Source organism: Octopus bimaculoides, chromosome 2 (genome assembly GCF_001194135.2).
Source record: "Octopus bimaculoides isolate UCB-OBI-ISO-001 chromosome 2, ASM119413v2, whole genome shotgun sequence".
Lineage (NCBI taxonomy): Eukaryota > Metazoa > Mollusca > Cephalopoda > Octopoda > Octopodidae > Octopus > Octopus bimaculoides.
This window is the reverse complement of record NC_068982.1, coordinates 179,669,250-179,688,250: the sequence shown is the minus strand read 5'-3', so window position 1 is coordinate 179,688,250 and position 19,001 is coordinate 179,669,250. Positions and strand designations below refer to the sequence as shown.

Sequence of the window (19,001 nt, the reverse complement as noted above, 5' to 3'; positions counted from 1 at the left end):
CTGAAATGATGGTGACAACTGTATGGATATAGTTGAAATATCTCAAGTTGTCCACTAGAGGTCCACTTTTACTAAGCAATTTATTTTGCAAAAGGTACTCAGTGTCCTCCCTTCCTCTCTGGGTAATACATCTTTTATTTTTCTTACACCATAAAATCTAGCCCCTATTTTTAGGTGATGGATGTGTATTGATTTCAGTCCATATTTTTTTCTTTTATTTCTATATTGTGTGCAGGTAATGATTTACTTGTGCTCTGCTCGTTGTTAGCTTGTTAGTTCCTGCACCACTTGCATGCTTGTACTAATATAAAGGTAACAGTGATTAACTATACACATACACACACACACACACAAACACACACACACACACACACACACACACACACAAACACACAATACTTGACACCCACTTTGCTGATTTGCTACATTTCGATGTTAACTCTGCTTCTTGCTATTTATAATGGCAGCAGACTACCACTTACACTACCATTACTACTGCTATCACCATTTATCACTGTTAGCTTTATATGTTCGAACATTAACTATTTTATGGCTTATTTACTGAACGAGGGACTTTAAATCTTGCTTGGATTACATCCTTGGTTTACATATTTTTCTTCTGTTGTCAAGTGGGTTGGGTCAGCAACAACAACAACAATATGGTTGACTTTATTGGTAATCTTCACTCCATCTATTCTATTTCTTAGATTACAGCACTTTACCAACTTATGTTGCTTGCCTTTAGCAAATGCAGAACACTCAGAATTTTTTTTCAGTTTTATCCCATTAACTTGTATAATTTGTATATATTTTTATTTCTTTTTATTTTAAATAGCAGAAACTTTATTCACATTGCATTATAGAGTGACTTTCCCCTTTTCTCATTTCTTAACATTTATAGCAAAAATATTCTTTGCATTATCAATAACTGCACCTAGCTGTCATATCTGAACAGATAGCGCTTACACACACTCCTGACGTCCCAGGCTAAATGTGCTATCATTGGAAATTCTAGTTATCGCTTTGACATTGGACAATGTTATATTAAGCAAATGTTTGCATTTAGCTGTCTACTCTATATCTATAGCATGTGAATTTTGTTTCTGCTCTGCCTTATATGATAATAGGATTAGCAAACTGGATGAGGGATGTCCCTGGATGGATTTTTGAGATTTAAGAAAGGTTCAGCTTCGACATACATGTACAGTTAGTTTTTGCTGTGGATTTTAATATCAATTATTGACTGTCATCTCAGTAATTTAAATTAAATCTTAATATTCTTGCTAGAACCACATTCATTAAAATAATTTTCAGTTTAATGTAAAATTTTCCATTATTTTATGGATGTAAAATTTTAATCAACACCTGGAATAGATAGATGGTCAATGTGTTAATTGTAGGATTAGCTCTAAATATCTTAATACTTTCATACGGTAACACCACTCATCCAGTAGAAGCAGTTTTACACATAGATACATACATATGTATATATTTCTTTATATATTTATGTGTGTACATTTTTTTTAGTTTTTTTTCTTTCTTATTTAAAAAAAAAAAAGAAAAGAAAATTAGGCTTGAGATAAATATAAATATGCCAAGGCGCCAGATTGCCTTTTTCGAGCACTAGCAATACCATTTAATTTGACCCTTTGCTTCTCTTCTCTGTAGATCGCACGTGGCGTGACGTCCTTCCCATGTTCACGTGACGTCCTTCGTTGTCTCCTCTGCCTGTCACGTTTGATGTCCTAAGTGTCAGCGGCATCTCAAGTTCTTCGCTGAGTTTAAAAAAAAAAGAATATATAAATGTGTGTTAATATCTATCTATATATATATATATCAGCACATATACACACATGCATATGTACCGCATGTGTGTATATGTGTTTGCTTGTATCTGTGGGTGTATATGTATATATATATACACATATATGTGTGTTCTATGTGTATGTGAATATATATATCACAGATATTTCTAAGATTCTTTAAAAAAAAAAATTGATAAAAATTATCAAAAAAAAAAAGAGAAACTTTCTACGTAGTTTGTGAATGGCGTGCCACTGGGGTAACGCCATCAGTGCATCGCTGATGGGTTTTGTCATCTGGACTGTACAGCCAATTGTCTGCTGCTGCTGCTGCTGCTGCTGCTGAAGTGTTGCATTGTTATCAGTATGTTCGTGTGTGCTCCGTTTCTATTGACTTGGGTTTCTTGTTACATATGTTATTGGACTATGGAATTTTACTGATCACCAATCAAGATCAATTATAGAATATATACTTGAAAATATAAAAGGAAATAAAGCAAATAAAAGAAATACAACAAAAATGACCCACTCCCCCAAAATGTTGACCAAAAAAAAAATTTTACCAAGAGCATGTTACTATATGCCATGTACATATTCTAACAGTCATTGCCATACCCTCTCCTTTATAACAAAGAAAGAAGCAAGAGCAATTGAGCTTTGGTCTGGTATGAAATGAAACAGATTCTGAGACAGTATTGGTTATTATATAAGGCTGAAAGAGGCTGTATTTTGTTGAGGAGGTTTGCATAATGTGTAAAGAAGAGGAACAAAACACCATGAAAACAAAAGACTAAAACACGAAAAATTTTGTTGATTTGTCACTGTGTGTGTGACTCTGTGTTTTATTATGAAAGAAAGGGAAAAAAAAAACTTATCTCCTCCTCCATGAAAAAAGAAAAAAAAAAAGAAAATAAGTGTAATAAAGTCAAAAGGAAATTATACATAACCCCTCCATACCCCAGTGGTGCATCTTCGTACAGTTTACACATTTGGCACCTTTAATCCAAAATCTTTCTAGTTTTGTTTGTGGTATTGAAGTAGTGTACAAAAGAAAAAAAAAGGAAAAAAAATGGTTTGATGTGTTTGTAGTTTGTTTTATGTTCTTATTTGATTCCCTTTAGTGCCGTGATAAATTGTTTGCAGTGTTTATTGGGAGACAGTTTTGTTCCACCTTATAGTTTGTTGAATTTGTGTGAAACCTTCAGCTAGTTGGACTTTGTGATTATTTTCATTGTACAGTAACTCACTTCTGAGGTCACTATTTCACATGTGGCAGATTATTGTGTACATCCTTGTTTGGAATTAAATGTTCTCTTAACTCTCCTGACATGATACTGGAGTAATGTGGTGACTCCTACCATCATTCCCTTACCTCTCTTCACTCTCACTCTCTTCTCTTTACTCATACATACATACATGTATATATATATATATATATATATATATATATATACACACACACACACACACACAGTTTTCAGATCAGAGATGTGGTTGAACTGCAGTCTGTACCAGCAATTGTGACTCTGTCTTCACAATTTAACAAAACAATTTTCATTCCAGTGTTTGGAAAAGAGAATAGTTTACCATCAAGCCCATAGCATGTAGTTTATCCAGCTATTGGTGTCGATACTAGTAACAGATAGTTCCACAGAGCTTTAAATTAGTGACTTGATATTTTGAACTGGTCTTCTCACTAAATAAGGATGTACACACACATCTGTCGGTCACACTTTGGCTAGCTTGATAAAAGGTCATGTGACAATATGTTACATTTGAAAAGTTATTAAAAATGAAGTTAAAAACCATTTCTATGATGTTTATGTTGAAAAAGTTTGTTGCAAAATTTCAGAAATTACTTTAGATGGCAATATTAACCTGTTTAGGAGCTCTAAATCTACTGAGTGGGAGTAGTCTAAAGAAATTTACTGGCTCCTCCTTATGTGGGCACTACCTGGCTGCACCTCTAATTTCAATGCTGTTCAGTGGTTAATGTTGCATTGCTAGGAATAGGCAACACATTAAGAGTGATATTTTTGTTAAATTTATTTTAATATTAGCTAGTATAACAACCTGTTCTCCTATGCTCCTCCTCTTCCTTTTCCCCCTTCCACTGCCCCTCTCTGTCCTTTCCCCTCCTTCTGTTGGCAAAGTAGCTAACCCATATTTTTGTGGCCAGTAAATTGAGAGGGCAAACTCTGGTCTTCATTAAAGATGTTTTCATTTTAGTTTTTACAGCCATATCTTGGAATATTTTTTAAGAATAAAGTAACATGACATTAAGAATGAGGGTTTTCACTTCTCCTTCATGACAGCTGTTTGAAAAATACTAGGAAACTGTGACACCCTCTCCCAACTAAGATTTCTTTCCATTTTCTCAATCTTTAAACTGTTAAACTTCTATCATGTGGTAGCCACCACCTAAGTGTTAAATATACTAATGATGTCTTGTAGGTTACTGGTTTAAGGCTCATCATACATAAATATTCCTGTTCAATGCTGTTAGCTTATAGCCAAAGATTTTCCCTCCCCTCCCTTATCATTGCACATTAATAGTTCACCAATCCATGGAATGAATGATGCTGAATTTGTTTTGATATGTATACTTCTGGTAAGCATATAACCATGGATGTTTTTATTATTATTATTATTATCATTATTATTATTACCATTATTATTATCATTATTATTATTATTACTACAACTACCACCACTACCATTATTATTTGTATGTTGAAACAAATAAATTAGTTCTCCAGACATTTTATCTTGCGTTATCAATAATTAGTATACATATCTATATAGTATAGTATTGACTTTATTACCTACTGTACAATGGCAACTCTACCTCCACTATTGTGCTTTATTTAAATAACCCAGGATGTTTCGATATTGAATCAAGTCTGTCAATGACTGGACTTGCACCAGAAAAAAAGTAAAAAAAAAAAAGATTAAAAATAAAACAACTGAGCATCCAGTTACCTTGCAGCATTTCTGGAATTGTCACCAAAGTTTTGATATTTCTGCCTGCAGTGACATTCACCTAAACAAAGTAAAGTATAGGGGTTAAAATGCTGGCAGTCTCTGGGGCTTGTGGTAATCTTTGTACCGTATGTATGTGTGTGTATATGGGAGAGAAGTAGGAGAGAACTTGGGACCTCTTGATAATAGGCAAGTGGTTTATTGACGGCGTACCCTATTCATTTTCACACTCCCCATTTCACTTATATCCCATTAGTCTGGAATCACAGCAATGATTTTTGTATTTTATTTGGTTTTTTTGACAACTTACATTGTTTGCAACCTGTTCATCACTGGTTTTACTTCTCACTTTTATTAGTCTTTTCTTTATTGTTATATCAAGAGCCCCCTTTTAAGAGACAACCAGTTATATATTTATATATATATATATATATATATATATATATATATATATATATATATAAGTATTCTTACCCAAGCTTGTGTGTGCTGATTATTTAGTTCTATCAACCATTTCTAGAATAAATTTTGAATCCCGTTTGACTGTGTAGAAATTTCGCCATATTGAAATTAGTTCCTGATAAAGTAAACATTCTCTGGACCATCACTAACATGTGTCTGTTACCTTGAATGCACTCTGTGTTGTTATTTAAAAAAAAAAAACATCAAGTCTGGTTTTGAACACTGTAGATAAAGCCTCTGTCATATATCAGTTGGTTTTTTTCACATTTTAGGATGTATTTTCTCCCAATTTACTTGTTGTTTTGTAACTTCTTATGTGTTATTTGTTACCACTTCTCATATGTCTTCACTTGGTGTCATCTCCTTTTTGTTGCCTGTCCGTTTCTTGGAACTGTGAGCCTGGTGTCTGTCTAGATTGGTTTGTCATTGAGTAAATTCATTGCCAGGCTCTTACCTGTCTGTAATTTTCACCATGACATTCCTTTAAGTTTCCTATAATTATATTTTCCTGTCAATTGTCCTCTTGTCCTTCCTTAGTCCAGCCCAAACCGGATTCTGTTAATAATAAACATGCTTTCAACTGAGCTCTGGAATTGCTTTATAAGTTTTGTAATTGTTGCCTAGAAAAGTGGCTGCTGTTTCTTTGGACAATCATTTCAGTTTTCCACTACCTCAAGTTATTCTATGTCTTACAGTCTCCTTTCTCCGTTATTTCTCTCTTTAATAGCTGTGTGTGGCAACACATCAGTTGGTGTGTTACCACCACACACGGGATAATCAGAGGATAAATTCTTTGAATTTGTGAGCTTGTCAATACTGTTTGTTTGAATGGCCATCTTCACTGCTACTAGGACTATCACACCTTTGACTTGATCATCTATGCTGAGTATTAATGCAACATGTAATAAGATGTTAATGCTACTTACTTATCAAAGGTGTTCACTTGGTTTTCATGAAATTTAAGATCCCTGCATTTTTCTTTCTTATACTTCTGTATGAACTTTGCTACTGTCAGCTGGATCTTTACCATGTCTCAGTTGTGTATAGAATTCTATATGGAGTTAAGAGTTGGCACAGATCCAACCTATAGTTTGAAGTCATATATATATATTCCATCTTGTTAGTTTTTTGTTTGTTTTTATGTTTTTCAAATTCATTGAGAAGTGGTGTTTCATTTGCAAATTTCATCATTTATTCTATTTTAAATCTTTGAAGACAGAATATTCTTGTAGATATATCCAAACTGTATATAAAGTGCCAAAGCGGCTATATTTTAAACTGTGATGCTGCTGCTCCGTAAGATTACCTGTGGACCAGATAATCATTCTCCCTGGTTTTTCTTTGAGTTCAGTTCTTTTCATGAACTTAGCTAATCTTTCATCGTGAAAATTTGTTCATCCACTTAAGAATAAAGGCCCTTCAAAGAATTCGGTAACCAAATGAGGTTACTGAAAATTGATTTTGATTCGGCTGTGCCAATTGATATCTCTTTATCAGGGAGCTGTTGTTACTTTAAAGAGTTTTACCATTTATTAAGCAGTTTCAAAATGAATGGTTTTATTTCATTACTCTTGTTAATTTCCCTCCCACTAAGTCCACCCTTTCTCTTGAGCCAGATCCAGAACTGACAGACAGACAGATAAAAACTGAAGATGACACTATTGTATTAAGTTGGGTCTCTTTCACTAGTTTAGTTAAATAGCTGCATTGTGAGTGAGTGTGTGTGTGATGTGGCGGTGCACGCAATCTCTGGAAGAATTCAATAAAAACCATTCACCCATCTTATTTTTGTCTTTGTTGTTGTTTTTCTCTTGGAAATGAAAGAAGAAAAAAGACAGTAGAAACTTTGCTACTGCCTTCTGAAATATCATTTAACGTGTTTGCCTATTGTTATAGATCCTAGTACTGCAACCAAACTATTTCAAAGTGTTTATTATTCACTTATTAGAAATTAAGAAAATATATCTTTCGACTACAGCCTGTTTTGCCAGTATTGGACCATAACAACATTGTGATGCTTATATATTTTCTTGCATGTAGTTGTAAAAGTAGTCATGCCTCTGCACAAAACACATCACCAATAGTAACACATATAATTGCACAGACGATTGCTATAACATTTGTTTAATCAAATATTTCAATACTACACTCAGTACTACCTATAAAAATAATAAGTAATTAGACAAGGCATTCATGCTAAAAACAGAACCTACCCTCCTACCAAAGAACTGGTGTTAGGTGGACTGGGCTCTTTAATCCTCTTGGGTGCCACTAGTTCAATGAAATTTACCCAACAAGCATTTTCTGATAGAAAAACATTCAACTCTTGAAACTCTGCCAAAAATAGAATGAATGAATTATATGTAGACTCTGAAAGTTGCATCATAAATTAATGTCTAAGAGTACAGTAGTTCCAAGTAAGACTTGATTCAGACTGTGACAATGCACACCATTATAGAAAAACGGGTATAAAATTAATATTGATGGCCTAATCCGCTATATATATAGCTGGTGGTGAGAGTTATAATTTTGTGTTTTATTGAATTTTTTAATCTATAGGACAGACAATGGTATTTGTAGGCTCCCCTCACATCATTGCTGTGATTGATGCCCAGTTTAAAATCCTCTAGGGCGACGGGCTATTACACCTAACATCATGCTCTTAATCCTTTTGTTATCAATATTTCTGCTGAAATACACTACCTATTTTGTAAGAAAATAAGGAAGAATTTTGTAAAATAACTTTGTCATTAAGCTAGTGTTTTGAACTTAAATTAGCATACTTAGATGTATGGGCAGCCTCAGGCAAGTTGGTGTCAAAAGGGTTAAATGTAATGAACAGATCTATTTATCAGACATACAGTTTTGTTTTTCATTCTTTCCCTGTATATCGCAATGCTGATAACACTAGTATGCATTATCCACTTGGAAAATTAATTGGCTACTAATCTAACTTCCCTATAAATAAAACAACACAATGTCACCATTGGATGTTATTGGTTAATAATATAAACTTGCTCACCTATATTCTTACAATCTCTCCTCACCTCAGTAACTAGAAGTAGCTTCATGTTAAATCACTCCAACCATCATCTATTGCTAACCAACACTTGTTTTTTGAATATGTATTCCACCACCTATGAAACAATGACAAAAAAAAAAAACCATGAAAGACTTAAGACAAAATAATTTGGTCGAAAATGAGCAACCATTTTTTTCTTGTGTTTGTTGGTTTATCATTTACAACTGTTTCACCTCATTCGATTTTAGTACTTTCCAAACAAATTTCTGTTTATTAGCTAATCTAATCAAGGTCAAAATGTGTGATCATTATTACATTTCCATGTCATTCCTACATGTTATAATTGATCATCGCTAGATGCTTAGGCATTATGCCTTACTATTTCTACATGTCAAGGTTGTATGCATTGTTGTCACCACATGTCTAAATTGTATGCCTGACTTGCTACATGTCTTAATACCGATCGTTGTTATATGCCTAGGTTGTATGCCCAGCCATTGCTACACACATAGGTTGATTGTATGACTTGTTACATGTCTTGGTCATGTCTGCTGCTTCATATCTAGTTAGTATGACCATTGCTACATACCTAAATCATATTTTGTATGTATGACTCATACAACATGCCTCGGGTATGTACCTGACCATGGCTACATGTCTAGCTTTATACACTTATGGTTACGTGTCTAGGACATAGGTCTGGTTGTTGCTACATGCTTAGGTTATGTACATGGTAGTCACCATACAGACTGCTGGTGCAACCTGTCACTAAATCTTCAATGAGATTTTCGTATTATTTAGGTGAGTGCCCATTTTTGCTCTCCTTTGTACAAAGCCAATAAACCAAAAATAAATTGTCTGGATTGTAATTTACAAAGCTCATGGATTTGATAATATTGCTATTCTATTTAAGAACTGGAATATGTAGGATATTAAATTTCTGCTACATAGCTGGTGAAATTTTAACTTAATCTACAATATTGGTGTAATTATAGCCCAATCAATTTTCGTTTGATTTATAAACAACTGTTACTAATTGATCTACCCTTAATGTGGAAAATTGATACTTCTAAGGACTGGTGAGTGATCTATCAAATTAGGAAAGATATTAACTGCTGCAGTGTTATCTTATACTAAGTATTCGAGTAGTTAAAAGTTATAATGTGACCTTGTGATTAAATACTGCTCGTTATATTGTATTTTTGTTTTTCCACGTAAATATGGAGTTCATTTTCTCCCCCTTAGGCATAGTTTATTAAGTTAAAAACCAAAAAATAAAAATGCAGTGTTGTGAGACTAGTTTCTGACAAATGTGGAAGATTGGTATTCGCTGCCTTACAAATTTAGTTTCCTTTTACATTGCTTGCCCTTACATTATCCCCCTATTTATTTATTATTATCATTTTAAAATAGATTTTAATCAAAAGCAAATTTACTAAAGAAATTTTTATTTCTTAAATAGGACATGTTAATCCAGAAGTTATCTTTGAACTTGAAACTAATCACCTGATAGTTTTTTCTTTTTTTTTTAGAAACTGGGGCATTGGGAATTATTATTATTATTATTATTAAGGCGGCGAGCTGGTAGAATTGTTAGCACGCTGGACAAAATGCTTAGCAGTATTTCGCCCATTGCTCTGTTCTGAGTTCAAATTCTGCTCAGGTCGACTTTGCCTTTCATCCTTTCGGGGTTGTTAAAATAAGTACCATTTGAACACTAGGGTTAATGTAATCAACTCATCCCCTTCCCCAAAATTGCTGCCCTTGTAGCAAAATTTGAAGCCGTTATTATTAATGAGATAATTAAATTTGAAATAAAAGGGTCCTCTCGATCCTACGTTGACGTCGTCCATTCATCTACTATGCAGCGTGTACCAGGTGTATATATATAGTCATGGTACTATCACTAATGTGATTGCCTTATACCTTGTCAAGTCTTAGGTATCACTACTCTATGTGATCTCTCTATTCAGATGCAACATGACAAAGAAGGGGAATAGAAGCGAGTGTTGTCATACCGAAGTACCAAGGCGCGAGCTTGAGCGCAAAGGGAGTATGATGTAAGAAAAAGAGTCTAGTAGAGGAAGTAATGGAAGAGACAGAGTGATAGCAGAGTGGTAAGATGGTGAATAATACAGGTGGCTGATAGTAAAAGTGAGTCATGGCTTGCAGTGCATTGTGAGTGGTCGTGATTAACAGTGCCTTGTATACAGACATCTGATGCAAGCACTTGTTACACAAGCAGCATGATGGGAGTAAGTAGAGTGGTAAGAGGATCAAATATGGTGCATTTTTCTTTGTTACACAGCAGTATGATACACTAAAGAGAAACGTCAGATGAGGGTCTAGAAGAAGAAAGCACAAGATATGGACTCTTAACAAGAACACAACGCTGGGAGATCCAAATGCAGTTTAAGTTGTACATCTCAGCTTCCAGAACTGCTACCATTTTACTAATATATATGGTACAATAATCAGTAATTGCAATTATCACTAGACAATAAGCAGTAGAATTATCTAACGGTTTCATTTATTGCGAGCTATATCAGAATTTAGTGTTTGCGTCTATAACTGGCTAAATTTTACCATTTTAGACTAAAAATCTTTTACAATCACAATAAGTCTGATATATTCATATTTTTTGATTTAATCTCATTTGGAATGGATTATTCCATATAGATTCTTATAAACAATACCTGCCTTTGACTTGTTTTTGTGTTATAAGATTAGCTGGGAGTTGTTCTGTTGAGCGATGCGTTATAAACTCTAAATAAGCACAATATCTTCTTTACGTGTTTGAAATGTAATTTTTACAAGATGCACATGGAATTACTTATGAATGTAGTCTCACTAGCAATTGGAAACATTGCCAAACCTGACTCTCGAGCAGACAAACATGTGAACCAGTAAATAATTGGTTTCTTTCATACTTGTATTTAAATACTTTGATAGGGATTCTTTTTGTCAGAACAATCCGATTTTCTGAATGCACTCTGTAATTAAATATATCTAATAGTTATTTTAATATTCCAGATGATTGCATTCTTTGATTCTGGCGGAAAACCGTCTCAAATCGTCGCAGGGGACGACTGGGGCAAATTCACATGCTAAATAAATGGATTAGACAGTTTCATAACATATCTAAGATAAGAAATTACTTTATATTGATTGATCTTTACAAATTGTCTACTATTCTATGATTCCCCAATTAGCGGTGCTTCCATGACAAATGACAGTCTTTAGAAAAAAGAAGAAATACTCAATTTTATACATTGCTATATAAGAAATCCTAAGTTAGAGGATATACAGATATAGCGGAATAATTACTAGTACCTAGTTTTTTTTTTTGAAGTAAAAAAAAATGTAAATGACTACTTTAATGTGTTTAATGGGTGGTCAGCTGGCAGAATGATTTTTGAATTGTCACTGCCAGGGAGTCTACACTTAGTTTTATTCATTACACAAGTGCAGAATTATTGAGAATATTGCAATGGAAGCAAGCCTTAGGTGATAACTATTAAACTGTTATGTAAATAAAGGACAATCAATGAGGGATTAATTCAATTCATTCTTGTATCAGCTGATATACTTTTAGTAATCGAGGGAAGAAGGAAACATCTAGCTATGAGTATAGAGTATATGTTTGTATATAAGTTAAAGTTTCGCCTATAATGTGGGATTTATTCTTGTATGCTTTAGTTCCAGAAAGAGGGTGTGACCTAACTAAGAATATGATCAGAGCTTCCCTAAAGATTGTTTCTAAATGAATTTTTCAGTATTATTTGATCTTAGCTTGTTCAAGTAGTAACTTTATTGCTCCTCTCTCACTCTCACTCAAACTGGCCCCTCCTCTCTCTCTGCAATTAATAGAATCCTCACTATTAGAAATATTCAAGAGGAAAGCTAATTTTGATAGGTACTCTGAGGAGAGTGTTGTACTTGGTGAGCCGTTGGAACGTCGGATAGAATACATTGTGGATTTAGTTATGGACCTTCATGTTGTAAGTTCAAATCTCAGCGAGAAGAACGTTACTTTTTATCTTTCAAGGACTGATTTAATCCATTATCTCCGTTCGACTCACCTAGCTCCCTAGAGAAACTTGTAGCTTTAAAACATAAAAAAAAGAGTTATCAGAGTTAACAAGACTTTCTAGGTTGACTTGCAATGCGGCTAAACTGGCAATCCGTTTAAATTTAATATCGCTGGCATGTCTTCACAGCATGTTCAAATATCACATCACCCAGTTTGATATTTCTTGAACTTAGTTATTTGTGATAAAATAGTGAAATGAACCTAGAATTAGAGGGTCTTTAATTTTTGTTGTGCCCATGCTTTTTTTTTGTCTATGATTCTTACACATACATAGCTTAAATGTATTAAATAGAACAAAATTCATCTCCAAGAAAAAGGTCATCTTCAAAATATCACGATTGTTAGATGCCTGGTCGCAAGTCCTTCAAAAGTTTAGTGGAAGTTGATAGAAGTTATGAAACATCAAATTAAAGTCAAGAGACAGTGGTAGAGACCACCTTATTTCGAGTTAAAGTCTTCTTGGAGAAGAATGACCAACAAACAGGAAATCTGAAATTCCAATTGTTGTTTGTCATTCACTCTGTGTATCCGAAACATTTTTATACGTTTGTCCTAAACGTCCATGCTTCTTTTCCGACTTTTAGACTTTGTTTCATACATTTTGAATAATATAGAGCTTTCCTTTCATAAATTTCAAGTTTGTCTGATGGTTGAAAGAAACAGTAGGAACGTGTATCATGCATGATGCGTAGACGCCAGGGAAATATGTTGTGTGTGCCACATTTGATAGAAAGGACAAGCAAAGGGTTGACCAGAGTGATTCCTAGATTTAGGGTTAATTAAGCAACTTGCTAGAAAGTTAAAATATATTTCTACTTGTTTAGAGTGATCTAATTAAACAGGAATGACAATTACCAAAACTAATATTGACGTGATTGTCATGTAGTCATGTACCTGACCGTTTTGCAAGCAGAAGTCTTTAGGATTGTAGAAGAGGATGCGCCACACTCTGGTTTCATGGACTTCTGTGATTCTTTGAACATTTCCACAATATTTGTTGATCATTTCTAAATTGTCTCCATATTTTCTTCTCTAATACGTTACACTATTAACCATATTCCAATATTTGACCGATTACATTATAGAGAAACATTATTTAATTATTTAATTCATTTCCAATTATTTGATTAATTTCATTGAATATTGAATTGAGATCTGTTCAAACACTAAGGATATTTAATCCTTCAATTCTACTATTGAATTCGTTCCGTTATTTAATAAAATCAGCATTTCGTCATTAGATGGTGTGCTATTAAAAGTGTTTCGCCGTTGAATGTATTCTGTTATTATACACCAAACGTTTCCTGCTATGAACCGTGCTCCACAATTACACGTTGTTTGTATGTTCTGTTATTTATGTTTGGCTATTAACCATAGAATATCATGCGTTATTAAATATGTTCTGTAATTTAACATTATATCACGTTTCCTGTTATTAAATGTGTTTATTTATTTTGTGAATATTCTGTCAATAAAGTCTGTCTACACCTTTCTGTCAATGGAAAAAGACCATTTCACTGTTGTTTCGTATTTTTTGTTGTAAATCATTTAACTGTTTTGTTGTTCACACACACAGAGACTCACACACAAATACATATGCGCGCGCATACACGCACACTAATACATATGCGCGCGCACATATACACACACACACACGCACACATATATTTCTGGTTTCAAATTTTGGCACGAGGCCAGAAATTTTGGTGGACGGTTAAGTCGATTACATCGACCCCACTGTTCAACTGGTATTTATTTTATCGCCCTGAAAAGAATGAAAGACAAAGTCGACCTCGGCAGAATTTGAACTCAGAACGTAACAGTGGACGAAATGCCTCTAAGCATTTTACCAGTTCGCCGCCTTAAACGCACACACACATATGGTAGACAGCTGTAGACACTAATATACACACACGAACTCGTATATAGTAGACTGTTGTATACAATTGTATAAACACAAATATACATATATTTGGTAGACAACTGCATACTGTGGTGTGCACACATACATACGTACATGCATACATACATACATACATACACGCACACACACACACACACATATATATATATACACTCATGCATAAACATTGTAGACAGTTACATACAAAGGTATATACACATATACTGTAGATAGCTGTATATAATAGTATGTGCACATATATACACATAGTAGTAGACAGCTGTATACGATGTTACCCACATATGTAAGTAGTTCTATTTTTATTGTCTACTTTCACTTTATAACTGAGCGTAACTCTGTGTCTCGAGGATAAGTGTTGGGTGTTTGAAAAGTTTTGTGTGCAGCAGTATCAGTCTATGTTAGTTCCAGTGTTTGTGAACGTTCTTGATGTTTGGCTGCATATTTGCCTGTATGTCTTTTCATAATTTTCAAGACACTTATAAGTATTGGAACTTTTTATTTTCGAGTTCGACATTTTGGATATTTCTACCTCTATATCGAGATCGTTTCACCATTACTTTTAGACATATTGGGACTGATGCATAGATTAGAGGACATGGGTTTTTGGTAGACTACAATGTTTGGTTGACTAGCCTTTATCCCCCAGTCTGCATTGACCCTCTTGCGACACCCAAGCCGATTGATCGGCCCAAGGAATTTGAGGCTAATTCATCGGCCCGATGAAACAAACCTTTTGAAGTGTAATAACCTATTAGGGATCGTCTTTCAAGAGATATAATATAAAACTATATGACATATATAGTTTTGCATACTAATAAAGTAAGGCACTTTATCCTTTGCTTTCTACATGCACCCATCAATTTCAATCTCAACAGCAAAAAAAACTTTTTGGTTGCGCATACCAAAACACCGAGCGTCTCAAAAGGGTTAATTAGTATGTCATTTCAGAGGATGATCACTTCGTCATTCTTTGAGAACTTTTGTAATGCATGATGTTTACCTACGTATTTCATGATACTGACGTAATTTCCAGTGTATGAAAGCTCCAACTGTGCTCCATCTTTTTACACACTTCACTCGAAGACTGCTAAGTCACCGACAAAACGTTAATTATTTCTTCTCAGCCCTCACTTAATTTTCAGTTGCTTTCTGTATTCAGCTTTATTGTATGTTTGGGGATTTCTTATGGGAAGGCTTTGGTCTCGCGTCTATAATGTGACTCCGATTTACGTAAAGCATTTCTCAGCCAGTACTTTCATTTTTAAAATATTCAATTCGAGTTTGTTCAGTCATATTCAGAATTGGTTGTGGCTTTTCTTTTTACTGTCTTAACATTTCATATTTTCATCCCATTCTAAATTTAGTTTTTAGTATTTCAATACATCCTGTTAACATTTCTCCGCCCAACTAACAGTTAACTGTTAGCCAACTGCTAAAGAAAACAGATGTTTTGTTCATGTTTTATACCTATTTCTATTAGTTTTATATATTAAATATTTTTGTAGTCTTACAGTGGATATTTCCTGACAATTTTCCAGTTCCAGAAGACTGCGACTTCCCTATATTCGTGGTGCATATAATCGTGCGGGTTAGTGTATTCTAATGCAGTCCTGGTTTTCCTTATTTTCCTATCTATTTTCGCTAATCTAATTGAGAACATTATAACTTATTTGCGGAACACCTTGTTATTACCATAATGCATCTGTAATATTTCTTTGCAAACTTTTCCATTTATGTATATTCTGTTTCGCTTAATTCCTACCTAAGTTTGTGTTTAGCGTAATTATTTTACTTTTTCTTCTGCCTAACAAATGAATGCATTCTTTTTGTTTAGTTTTCCAAACCAATTTTTCTTAGCATGCTGATTGTAAACATCATATAAAAAAAGTTACTAAAGGATGGAGCCTCCTTAGACGATTTTTTTTTAATGCTAAATGTTTCTATATGTGTTTTTGATACACCAGTCTAATTAAGGGTATGTTGTGATCCGACAGTACCTACCATTCTTCTTATTTTCTTGTCTTACATGCTAAAGTTCGATACACAATCTAGAATATTCAACTTTTATATTGTAGCAAATAGTCCCCGTTGTCTTTCCAAAGAGTAGACATGTAATATGTAGAAGGGTTCCAAATAATTAAAGTCGTCTTTTAGCGAATGCTTATTGATATTCTCTCCAGTTAGTAGTTAGGCTTTGAAGTACTAAGTAATCAGAGTTACAAGCAGTATTCCAAGATGCCTAAAGCAAAAAATTCCCTGAATACCAACGTTATTGATGGATCCCTCGAAGTTAATGTTATCAGTACTGAGCTACCGAGCTCTCGATCAGGTGTTGATGATTTTATTTTTAGTTTAAGGAAATCAAGAGGATTATTTCCTCATTAGTGTATTCATTTGTTATTCATTAGTGTATTCATTTCTTTCTGCAAATTGAATATATCTCTGAAATATTTTGGGAGAACCTGCTTGGTATTTTAGAAGGACCTGTTCGATGTTGTAAAGGTTAGGATTAAGACCAGATATTTGAAAGGTAATTGTGAGTTATAAGTACTTAGGTAATAAAAATAAATGCGCCCTTTTTAAAGCCCAGGCAGGGTCATGGGCCCGGTTTCCCGGTTTCAATGGCGTATGTGTTCCCCAGCTGGACGGGTCGCCAGTCCATCGCAGCGTTACTCATTTTTGCCAGCTGAGTGGACTGGAGCAACGTGAAATGAAGTGTTTTGCTCAAGAACACAACGCGTCGCCCGGTCCAGGAATCGAAACCACAATCTTACGATCATGATGCTGACACCCTAACCACTAAGCTACGCGCCTCCACACTAGTACTTAGGTACTTGTTAGATATTTTAGAAGCATCTTTTAGATATTTTAGAAATACCTGTTAAATATTTTAGAGAGACCTGCTAGATATTTTAGGAGTATCTATTAGATAATGGCATTTATCAGATATTTTAGAGGGACCTGCTAGATATAGATACTTGTTACATATTTTAGAGGCACCTATTAGATATTCTAGGGGTAACTATTAAATATTTTTAAAGCACTTGTTAGGTATTTTAGAAGTATCTGTGAGGTACCTCTTAAATATACTGGAAGTCTTTGTTAAATATTTTAATGTACTTAAATATTTAAGAAGTACTTGTTGAATATAGGATACTGATTGATACTTAGGTGTCTATTAGACATTGTAACTACAAGTTTGGAAATTTTACCTTCTGGATATTTTCCTTCGTATTCTGTCATTTCTTGTTGGTTTAGAGTGTTATCTCTTTCCGACAATGATCTAAATTTTGCTCTTACATTTTCTTGCTGCCCAAACTCCAGTTTGCTCTAAATTTATTATGAGTAATTAGATAACGTTAAATACATCATTTGTATTTGCATAAAATACATCATTTGTATTTTCAACATCTGGTAATTTCGTTGCAAGCTAATTACATTGCAAGTCAATATATGACCGATAAATTCATCTCCAGGTCAATTATTCGTCGCTTAATTTGTCATAAAAATTTTTATCTGCAGAATAAAATATACATCGCTCGTTAAACATTAAATATTTTATTTGTAGAGTAAGTAGGTCACATATTATCAATTTTAAAGAAATTCAAAAACAAAATATTTCCTCTATATGATCTAGAACTCTAGATATCTTGAAAAAGGATCAATCAAGCAACAAAGCAATGGTCGAACAGTATGCCATGTATATTATCGGTGTGGAAACTCTACATCTACCACCCAAATGAATATATAAAAGTGTCTTTAATGAATATAAAAATTGTAAAATCCTGGATTATTTACGAGAAATTGTTCATAATTTTAGAGTTTCTTTTTCTTCATTCAGTTTATAATAGTGTTATCGCTTAAGTGGATTTTAAAAATTGTGATTTTATGTTTAAAAGTAACTGATTTGTTTTCCTTTTCTACGTATATGACGAGTAAATTTGATATTGATATTTTATCCTTAGTCTTTGAACGTCTATTTAATTCCTAAAAAAAAAAAAAAAAAAAAATACGACCTTTCCTGTGCGAATAGAAGCTTTGAACAACGATTAAGTGATTTATTTACTCCGCTGACAAAAGGCATGGCAATGTATTTGCCATAGCTATGAATTTACTGATGTAATTACGCGCGAGGAATTTATCAGACAACATATTCTCCTCCATAGAATTTTTCACGTCTTTTCCTCTTAGCGACTCACTCGTTTCTTGTTTTGTCTTACTTAGTTCTTAGGAAAATGGTTTACTTTGAACTCTGTTTGTTCTTTTGGGCTCAAAGAGTTGTTTTGCTTTTCACAACAGCAGATTTTTAGCAACGAGTTTCTGTATATATTATTTGTTACTTTTATCATATGGGTGTACGGATATTTCCAGGACGTTATGTGTACGATGATATGCTTCCATCTTCATATTATATATATATATATATATATATATATATAGAGCCTTGTGAGTGAATTTGGTAGACGGAAACTGAAAGAAGCCCGTCGTATATATATATATATATATATATATATATATGCGTGTGTCTTTGTATCCTTGCTTCTCGCCGACCACTGCCTAATAACCGATGTTGGTGTGTTTATATATCCGTAACTTAGCGGTTCGGCTAAAGATATCGATAAAATAAGTACTAGGTGTACACAGAATAAGCCCTGGGGTCGATTTCTTCGACTAAAACCCCATAAGGTGGTGCTCCAGCATGGTCGCAGTCAAATG

General features: G+C 33.8%; 1 protein-coding gene across 27 annotated transcripts in view; it reads left to right on the top strand.

Annotated features, from left to right (window-relative positions):
• LOC106880780 (CUGBP Elav-like family member 1-A) overlaps window positions 1-19,001 on the top strand; it is a 231,347-nt gene that overhangs the window by 137,861 nt on the left and 74,485 nt on the right. For 24 of the 27 annotated variants that reach the window (XM_014930890.2, XM_014930889.2, XM_052965773.1 and 21 more), the window contains one exon: window positions 1,669-7,031. The exons of 2 other annotated variants lie outside the window; for them this stretch is intronic. The gene's annotated coding sequence lies outside the window, so the exon portion shown is untranslated. Of the gene's footprint in view, window positions 1-1,668; window positions 7,032-15,790; window positions 15,874-19,001 lie in introns of those variants that run through there. One more of the 27 variants, XR_001410781.2, reaches the window with a different exon arrangement.